Below are 10,832 nucleotides of genomic sequence, written 5' to 3'. Positions count from 1 at the left end.
GCACATAAATGTTTAAAACATTTAAACAGCGCAAACATTTTTTTTAGGGCTATGGCTAATATGTGTGCCATTAGAAAGAATGATTTTTTTAGGGGAACAGTGACTTTTAATGCAAGCTCGCCGGAGATGTGCGGCTCCGGCCGCGAGCTCATTCAGTTGCTGAATTGCGCGACGGCTTGCGATTTCGGATCGCGAATACGAATGCGCGAGCGTCCAATTTTGCTTGATGAATTAGGGCCTTAGTCTCAGAGCCCGTCGCCTCCTCCTACTGCTGTAACTGATGCTGCCGCCAGCTCAGTACGTTGCTCTGGATGCAAGATACAAATGCAGTCCACACTTGGTCTCAGAGCCCACCGCCTCCTCTATCCGCTGTTATTACTGCCGCCTTACCAGTACCCAACTCTAAATGCCAGATACTAATGCCATCGTCACATCGTCTGAGAGCCCACCGCCTCCTCCTCCTGCTATAACTGATGCTGTCGCCGGCCCAGTACCAAACTCTAGATGTCAGATACTAATTCCGTCCACACTCCGTCTCAGAGCAAACTGCATCCTTCTCCTTCTGTAACTGATGCTGCCACCTGCCCAGTACGTAACTCTAGATGCAAGATACAAATGCCGTCCACACTGGGTCTAAAAGCCCACTGCCTCCTCCTCCTGCTGTTACTGCTCCGCCTGTCGAGTACCCAGATATACATGCTGCCACTTACAAATGCTGTCCACACTCTGCCTCGGAGCCCACCGCCTCCTCCTGCTGTAACTGATGCTGCTGCCTGCCCAGTACCCGACTGCAGATGCCAAATACTAATGACATCCAAACTTCGTCTGATGGCCCACCGCCTCCTCCTCCTTCTGTAACTTATGCTGCCTCCTGCCCAGTTCCTAACTGTAGATGCAAGATACTAATGCCATACACACCCCATCTCAGAGCCCACTGCCTCCTCCTCCTGCTATAACTGATGCTGCTGTCTGCCCAGTACCCGATTCTAGATCCCAGATAATAATGTCGTCCACACTTTGTCTGAGAGCCCAACGTCTCCTCCTACTGCTGTACCTTTAGCTGCCGCTTGCCCAGTACCTTACTTTAGAGGCAAGATACAAATGCCGTCCACACTTGGTCTCAGAGTCCGCCGCCTCCTCCTGCTTTTACTGCTGCCGCCTGCCCAGTACCCAACTCTAGATGCCAGACACTAATGCCGTCCACACTCTGTCTCAGAGCTCACCGCTTCCTCCTCCTTCTATAACTGATGCTGCCACCTGCCCAGCACCTGACTGTAGTTGCCAGATACTAATGGCATCCATGTTCCGTCTCAGAGCCCACCGCCTCCTCCTCCTGCTGTGCCTGATGCTGCCACCTGCCCTGTACCCGACTATAGATGCAAGATACTAAGACCGTCCACACTCCCTCCCAGAGCCCACTGCCTCCTCCTCCTGCTATAACTGATGCTGCCGCCAGTCCAGTACCCGACTCTGGATGCCAGATATTAATGCTGTCCATGCTGCGTCACAGAGCCCACCGCCTCCAAATCCTGCTGTAACTGATTCTGCCGCCTGCCCAGTACCCGACTCCATATGCCAAATACTAATGCTATCCACACTTCGTCTGATAGCCCACCGCCTCCTCCTCCTCCAGTTCCTAACTGTAGATGGCAGATACCAATAACATACACACTCTGTCTCAAAGCCCACCGCCTCCTGCTCCTGCTGTTAGTGATGCTTCCGCCTTCCCAGTACCCAACTCTAGATGCAAAATACTAATGCAGTCTACGCTCCATCTCATAGTCCGCCGCCTCCTCCTCCTCCTGCTGTAACTGATGCTGCCGCCTGCCCAGTCCCCGACTCTAGATGCCATATACTAATGCCGTCCACACTTGGTCTCAGACCCCGCCGCCTCCTCCTCCGGCACTTACTGCTGCCGCCTGTCCAGTACTCATCTCTAGATGCAAAATTCTAATGGCGTCCACACTCCGTCTCTGTGCTCACTGCCTCCTCCTCCTTCTGTATCTGATGCTGCCGTCTGCCCAGAACCCGACTCTAGATGCAAGATACTAATACAGTCCACACTTCGTCTCATAGCCCACTGCCTCCTCCTCCTGATTTTACTGCTGCCGCCTGCCCAGAACCTAGATATAGTTGCTGCCACTTACGAATGCTGTCCACACTCCGTCTCAGAGCCCACTGCCTCCTCCTCCTTCTGTAACTGATGCTGCCGCATTCCCTGTACCCGACTCCAGATGCCAGGTACTAAAGCCGTCCACACTTCATCAAAGAGCCCACCGCTTCCCCCTCCTGCTGTAACTGATGCTGCCGCCTGCCCAGTACCCGACTCTAGATGCCAGATACTAATGCTGTCCACACTTCGTCTGAGAGTCCACTGCCTCCTTCTCCATTCCCTAACTGATGCTGCCACCTGCCCAGTACGTAACTCTGGATGCAAGAGACAAATGCCATCCACACTTGGTCTTAGAGCCCGCCGCCTCTTCCTTCTGCTGTTACTGGTGCCGCCTGCCCAGTACCTAACTCTAGATGCAAGATTCTAATGCCGTCCACACTCTGACTAAGAGCCCACAACTTCCTCCTCCTGCTGTAACTGATGCTGCTGCCTGCCTAGTACCCGCCACTAGATACCAGATACTAATGCCGTCCATGATCCATCTCAGAGCCCACCGCCTCCCCTCATGCTGTAATTGATGTTGCCGCCTGCCCAGTTCCCGACTCCAGATGCCAGATACTAATGCCATCCACACATCGTCTCTGAGCCCACAGCCTTCTCCTCCTTCTGTAACTGATGCTGCCGCATGCCCTGTACCCGACTCCAGATGCCAGGTACTAAAGCCGTCCACACTTCATCAAAGAGCCCACCGCTTCCCCCTCTTGCTGTAACTGATGCTGCTGCCTGTCCAGTACCTAACTCTAGATGCAAGATACTAATGCCATCCTCACTCAATTTCAGAGCCCACAGCCTTCTCCTCCTGCTGTAACTGATGCTGCCGCCTGCCCAGTACCCGACTCTAGATGCCAGATACTAATGCTGTCCACACTTCGTCAGAGAGCCTACCGCCACCTCCTCCTGCTCTAACTGATGCTGCCACCTGCCCAGTACATGACTCTGGATGCAAGATACAAATGCCATCCACACTTGGTCTTAGAGCCCGCCGCCTCTTTCTTTTGCTGTTACTGCTGCCGTCTGCCCAGTACCTAACCCTAGATGCAAGATTCTAATGCCGTCCACACTCTGACTGCATTCCACACTTGGTCATATAGCCTTCCGCCTCTTCCTTCTGCTGTTACTGCTGCCGCCTGCCCAGTACCTAACTCTAGATGCAAGATTCTAATGCCGTCCACACTAAGTGACTAAGTGCCCACAGCCTCCGCCTCCTGCTGTAACTGATGCTGCCGTCTGCCTAGTACCCACCACTGGATACCAGATACTAATGCTGTCCATGGTCCATCTCAGAGCCCACCGCCTCCTCTCCTGCTGTAACTGATGTTGCCGCCTGCCCAGTTCCCGACTCCAGATGCCAGATACTAATGCCATCCACACATCGTCTCTGAGCCAAAACCAACCTGGACCACCTGTTTATTCAGTTTACGGAGATGCTTAGCCCCAAATGTCTGGTGATATGCAACATGGCCATGCCTGTTAAATTTAAAGCTGGTGAAGTGCTAGAGTACCCAGTTCCTAATGTGCGCTGGGTTATCATAAAAGGGAATTTCTGCAGTGCCACTCTGGCAGATTTGCACCAATTTGATGTGATTGACATGCACTTCCACTTCTGCTTCGAGCTGCGCTCCAAGGTTAAAGATGCCACCCACTCGAATCAGAAGTATACCTGCATCCTGATGGCTCATATTGATCAAGCCTGGGGCGTGCAGCAGGAACAGCAGAAAGAGGAGGTGGTGGTCTCTGAGACGAAGCGTAGACAGCATTGGTAACTGGCATCTAGAGCTGGGTACTGGGCAGGCGGCAGCAGTAACAGCATGAGGAAGAGGCGGTGGGCCCTAAGACGGAGTGTGGACGGCATTAGAGGTTGAGGCCATCACCTATATGGACAGTGTAGAAGCTGTAGCTATTGGAGACATGAATGGATGAATGAGATTCCAATCTGTCCCTACCTACTATGTAGCAAAACCACATGAAAGGGAACGGGCTTGGCGTAATCAGCGGGGAAAGAAGACCCTGTTGAGCTTGAGTCTAGTCTGGCATCTAGAGCTGGGTACTGGGTAGTGGGCAGACGGCAACAGTAAGAGCCAGATGAGTAATACAGCCATCCACACTCCGTCCTAGTGCCCACCGCCATTGTAGGAACAGTGGGAATCTCATTCATCCATTCATGTCTCCAATAGCTACACCTTCTACACTGTCAATAAATTATGATGGCCTCAACCTCTAATGCTGTCCTTGCTGCTGCCACATGGCCAGTACCCAGCTCTAGAAGGCAGTTAACAATGCTGTCCACACTCCGTCTCAGGGCCTGCCGCCTCCTCCTCATGCTGTTACTGCTGCAGCCTGCCCACTTCCCAGCTCTAGATGCTAGACTAGACCCAAGCTCAACAGGGTCTTTTTTCCCTGTGGATTCCGCCAAGCCCTTTCCCTTTCATGTGGTTTCGCTACATAGTAGGTAGGGACAGATTGGAATCTCGTTCTTTCATGCATGTCTTCAACAGCTACAGCTTCTACACTGTCCATATAGGTGATGGCCTCAACCTCTAATGCCGTCCTTACTCCGTCTCAGGGCCCACCGCCTCCTCCTCATGCTGTTAATGCTGCCACCTGCCCAGTGCCCAGCTCTAGATGCCAGTTACCAATGCTGTCCACCCTTTGTCTCAGAGCCCACCACCTCTTCTTCCTGCTGTTCCTGCTGCACGCCCCAGGCTTGATCAATATGAGCCATCAGGATGCAGGTATACTTCCGATGAGCCAAGTATACTTCTGATGATTCGAGTGGGTGGCATCTTTAACCCTGGAGTGCAGCTCAAAGTGGAAGTGCATGTCAATCACATCAAATTGGTGCAAATTTGCCAGAGTGGCGCTGCAGAAATTCCCTTGAGCTGAATAACTTCATGGCATCACAAATTTCAGATTACACACTTGCATTACACACTTCGAGGTGTCATTAAAGATGCACTACACCCAGCTCTAGATGCCAGTTACTAATGCTGTCCACACTCCGTCTCAGGGCCTGCTATCTAGTGAAAGCACATGAAAGAGAATGGGCTTGGCCGAATCAGCGGGGAAAGAAGACCCTGTTAAGCTTGAGCCTAGTCTGGCATCTACAGCTGGGTACTGGGCAGTGGTCATGTAGCAGCAGAAAGAGCACAAAGAATAGACGATGGGCCCTGAGAAGTGAGGATGGCATTGTTACCTGGCATCTAGAGGTGGGTACTGGGAAGAGGAGGCAGTGAGCCCTGAGATAGAGCAAGGACAGCATTAGTGGTTGAGGCCATCACCTATATGGACAGTGTAGAAGCTGCAGCTACTGGAGACATTACTGTGTAGGGGACTGCCTTTTCCTATCTGCTAGCTGTAACTTTGTAAAATGCAGAATAGACAGTATTGTTAACTGGCATCTACAGCTGGGTACTGGGTATTGGGCAGGCAGCAGCAGTACAAGCATGAGGAGGAGGAATTAGACCCTGAGACGGAGTGTGGACAGCATTTGTAAGTGGCAGTATCTATATTTAGGTACTGGACAGGCAGCAGCAGTAATAGCAGGAGGAAGAGATGGTGAGCCCTGAAACAGAGTGTGGACAGCATTTGTAAATGGCATCTAAAGCTGGGTACTGGGCAAGGTACAGCATACCAGCATGAGGAGGAGGTAGGCCCTGAGACGGATCAAAAACGGCATTAAAGATTGAAGCCATCACCTTCATGGACAGTATAGAAGCTGTAGCTACTGGAGACATTGCTGTGTAGGGGACTGCCTTTTCCTATCAGCTAGCTGTAACTTTGTAAAATGCGGCATGGACAATATTGTTAACTGGCATCTACAGCTGGGTACAGGGTACTGGGCAGGCAGCAGCAGTAACAACAGGAGGAAAAGGTGGTGGGCTCTGAGACTAAGTGTGGACGGCATTAGTAACTGGCATCTAGAGTAGGGTACTGGGCAGGCGGCAGTATCAGTAACAGCAGAAGTAGGAGGCGGTGGGTCCTAAGACGAAGTACGGCATTAGTATCTTGCATCTAGAGTTAGGTACTGGGCAGGTGGCAGCATCAATTACAGCAGGAGGAGGTGGCAGTGGGCTCTGAGACAGAGCGTGGACGGCATTGGTATCTTACATCTAGAGTGGGGTACTGGGCAGGCAGCAGCATCAGTTACAGCAGGAGGAGAAGGTGGTGGGGTTCTGAGACGGAGTGTGGTCGGCATTAGGGTGGCAGGTGGGCCCTGTGTCGGAGCAAGTACCGCATTAGAGTTTGAGGCCATCACCTCTATAGACAGTGTAGAACATGTAGCTATTTGAGACATGAATGGATTAACGAAATTCACACTTTCCATATCTACTATTTAGTGAAACCACATAAAAGGGAACAGGCTTGGTGGAATCAGCAGGGAAATACATACATTTTTTAATATTTGTTGATATCTAGCAAGTGTTATCACAGTTAAATATCTGTATTTATTTCAGATAAATAAATACATTTTTATGGGTTTTAGGATACATACCAAGTCCTATCAGAATAAAATATCTGTATTTTTTTAAGAGATATATATATATTTTTTATGGCCTTTTGGATAGATACCAAGTGCTGTCAAAATAAATATCTATATTGTTTGGAGAGAAATACATACATTTTTATGGCTTTAGGGATATATAGCAAAGTGGGATCAGAGCTAAATATCTGTATTTTATGAAGAGAAATATAGAATTTTTTATGGTCTTTAGGATGGATATCAAGTGGTATAAGAATTAAATATCTAGATTTTTAGGAGAGAAATACAGAAATGTTTATGACATTGGAGATATATAGCTAAGTGGGATCAGAATGAAATATCAGTTTTTTTTTAGGAAAAATACCAAAATTTTTATGGGTTTTAGGATAGATACCCAGTGCTATCATAATAAAATATCTGTATTTTTTTATCAATAAATACACAGAAAAATTTCTATATTTATCTATAAGAAACACAGATATTTCATTCTGATAACACTTAGTATCTATCCAAAAACCCATAAAATTCACGTACCAGTGAGGCAGCTTTTACCCTCTTACTCCGTCTCCCCCTTTGAGGGTGCTCTTGCAACCTCATCCTTTTTTTTTTTTTACTTTGACAAAGCAAGCCAAGCAGCACAGAAAGGTTGTGATGCTAGCAAATATCTGTCAGGAGTGGTAAATGCAGGCACGCCCTTGCCTTATATAGGCCAATGGCTGCCAGTGTGACATGCAGTGACAGACAGCCAATCGGCTGCCTGCCACAACAAACATGGATTAGAGCATCCCTGCTGGTATTGGAGGGCCCTAGGCATTATGGGGGAGGTTCCTAGGCATTAAAGGAGGGCTGAATTTTGGGCGTCAAATCCAACAAAATCGAACAACCATATTCAGTTCGAACATTAGGATGACCCGAATTCGAACAACAACACTAGTTGTAACAATATGATCATTCAAAAATAATCCACCAATAGTGTACACACACTAGATACGATCGTTTGAACAATGCAGGAAGTGACATGTAAAGCAGAAAGTGTACTGCAGAAACATCCGCAATCACTGAACGACCGTACACACAATATATAGTGAACGATAGTCACTCAATCAGATCCACCAGGACGGTCGTTCGTTTCCAGCGACATTCCTCGATAGCCTGCATCGTTGGTCAGTTATTGTGCACTTTTTTGTTAACATCACTTTTTTGATAAGTCAATAGTCGTTCGTTTAAAAGGATAATTATTGGAAGTGTGTACGCAGCTTTACCCTCCTAATTCCTACAATATTGTTAGTGTTGGTCGAATAGCTCACTATTCAATTTGTCAGCTATTCGCTCGAATAGAGCAAAATTATTCGGGTGGTCGAATGTCAAAGTCGAACACCAATAAAGTCAATAGGAGGAAAAATTTGGTTTTTTTTTTTTAAACTTTTTTTTTCTTGAATTTTTGCAGTCGAATCCCGTGTTTTTTGGGTCAGGTCTATCCGAATTTGAACAGCCATATTTGGGTCGGATATAAGGACAACCCGAATTCGAACATCAACACTAATTATTGTAAAGGGGGTACTAAATGTTACACTCCTGCATTCTGACTTAATCTTTGTTAAATAAATAATGATATGGTATACAATGTCAGCTGTTGTTTGACTAAAGTTGCATTTACCTAATTTTAGGACCTGCTAATGACAGCAGACATATAGTATTTCTATTTACTTAATATAATTATTACTTAAATATAAAATAGACCTATTTTTATGAACTAAAAATTCATAACCTTTTATCATTGTCTGCACAGTTCTGGCTAGTTTAAGTTTTGCATTTTAATATGTTTCTCAAAGTCAGGCATTTAGGAAATGCTCTCCTATTGGTTTGTATTTAATGTAACTAATGAAATACAGACAAATACAAAACATGATGGCAAATGCTACTAAAACCTGTAAATGGAAATTATAATCGACTACATTTGTTTTCAAGCAGTACAGAATTATGTAATAAAATGCCTTTCTTTTAACTATCTGTCAACACAAGATTTAATTAATGTATTGGTAGCAAGAATGTAAGACTTTGACAATGCTAAATAATTATTCTCCTGTGTTTTCTAACCACAATAAATTTGAGCATTGTATGGTTTAGATGGCATGCAAATTAAGTTCTACATAGCTGCTAGGGATTTCTTTTGTCCCAGTAGACTCAGCTTTTGAAAATGAGCTGGTCTCAAGGCTCATTTAGGCAGAAACTTGGATGTTTTTTCTGACATACATTTTTGCATTTTAAATCAGAATTTGAATTAAGTTAATCTGAAATATTGTGTAATATGTTGTTTGAAAAACTAAATTGTAATTAAAAATAGTGAATATATATAGTTATACATTGTGAAACATATATAAGGCGATATTAGACAGTCATTCGGTTTCTTTTCAGTGGTTCTGAGTTGAAATATTTATGCTTTCCATTATTTAATATTTGCCAAGATGCATGCTGGATACAAAGGTGAATCTAGTGTGCTAATGAATGCCATGCCTTCTCTAGAGCAATCCCACAATTGTAATTATTAAACAATGAAGCTTTAATAAAACATAAGAATTTCTTGATTGATAAACCACTTTTCAGGCAGACACTCCCTGGAGTCCCAGGTTTTGCAAGCATTTTCTAGTAATGATGCTTATTTGCTCAGTGTCAATCTTTTTTTACATGTAAATAAATTAAGTGAATACACAGCAGTGGTGGTCTCAGTTTTCTTTTTTTTAAATCATTTTTTTGTGTCACATTCAGTAGTGGATGTTTTAAAAGCCATAACTAAAATATTCTTAGAAAACTATCAGTTTCAATGATAAGAAAATGATAAGAAGCAGCCATTTCTCTGATACATATATTATTTATTACTGTTAAAATGTATTTCTAGAGAGGGCGCATGCGCGTGGCCTGAGGAATGGTTGTTTCCTAGTTAGGCTCCGCTCGACTCCGGGCTTCTAGCTAGAAACGTAGCGTGTCCTACAGACCAGAGGCACACTTCCTTACTTCACATAGTATATTGCTGCACCGGGAAGCGAATGAAATGGGTCCAGCATCCAAATCGAAGCGTCCCGTGGCGCCACAGACTTCATCCCGCGGTGCGGCCTCCAAATCCAAGATGGCGCCGGTACCTTCACCCCCGGCATCCTTGACTTCTTCTCCTGGACAACATTCCGAAGATAGCATGGATGCTACCTCTGGTAACACTTTAGAGAATACCTCTAATGAAGAGTTATGATCCGAGAAGAATTATCTCAAGCTATTACATCTATTGTATCGGAGCTACGACGGGACATCCGGGAGATTGGCCAACGCACCAACACTCTGGAAACCAGAATGGATGATGCCACGACAGTGCTGGAGAGCTTGGATCAGGATTTGGTTGCAGCACAAAAAGAGATTGCTTTTTTGAAAGACCAACTGGAAGATTACGAAAACCGATCCAGACGTAGCAATCTACGTATTAGAGGTATTCCCGAATCTGTCATAGATTTACAAGGCTATGTCACTATGTTTCAAGAGCTGGCGCCAGAACTCTCACTAGATCGTCTGGAGCTGGACAGGATCCATCGCTCACTAGGCCCTAAAAAACCTAATGGTCCGCCTAGAGACATTATAGTGAAATTTCATTTTTTTCGCACTAAAGATGCACTCTTACTAAAGGCCCGGAATAATGTCTGTTTACAGTTTCAAGGCATAGATTATAGCCTGTTCGCAGATCTAGCTTCTTCAACTTTAGCTAAACGGCGGGCTCTTCGACCTTTTCTGCAAGTCCTCTCAGCTAACGGGATCCGTTACCGTTGGGGTTATCCTTTCAAGCTGCTGTTCCAGACACAAGGGGCTCAATACCAATTGTCTACCTCTGAGGATGCTCAGGCTTGCCTTACACAGCTTGGTCTTTCTTACTCACCTGAACTAACCTCATCATCCGGTCAACAGAATTCAGGCACATCAGGCTCAGCTCACTCTGGTCTTCCTTCTTCATCTCCTCCTGGTTCTGAACACTGCTCTCAAGGTTCGGTACACCGCTCTGCAGCCCTTACCCGTCTAACTACTCAAGTTTTTTCATCTAAATCTCCAGGTTAACTGTTCCGCTATTCCATCGAATGGCAAGCATATATGGTTCTTTGCATCATTTTTCACCAATTTTGTATCTACGCAAAGTGAAGAAAT

This window comes from Pyxicephalus adspersus, chromosome 4, assembly GCF_032062135.1.
Source record: "Pyxicephalus adspersus chromosome 4, UCB_Pads_2.0, whole genome shotgun sequence".
Lineage (NCBI taxonomy): Eukaryota > Metazoa > Chordata > Amphibia > Anura > Pyxicephalidae > Pyxicephalus > Pyxicephalus adspersus.
This window is presented reverse-complemented; position numbering follows the sequence as displayed.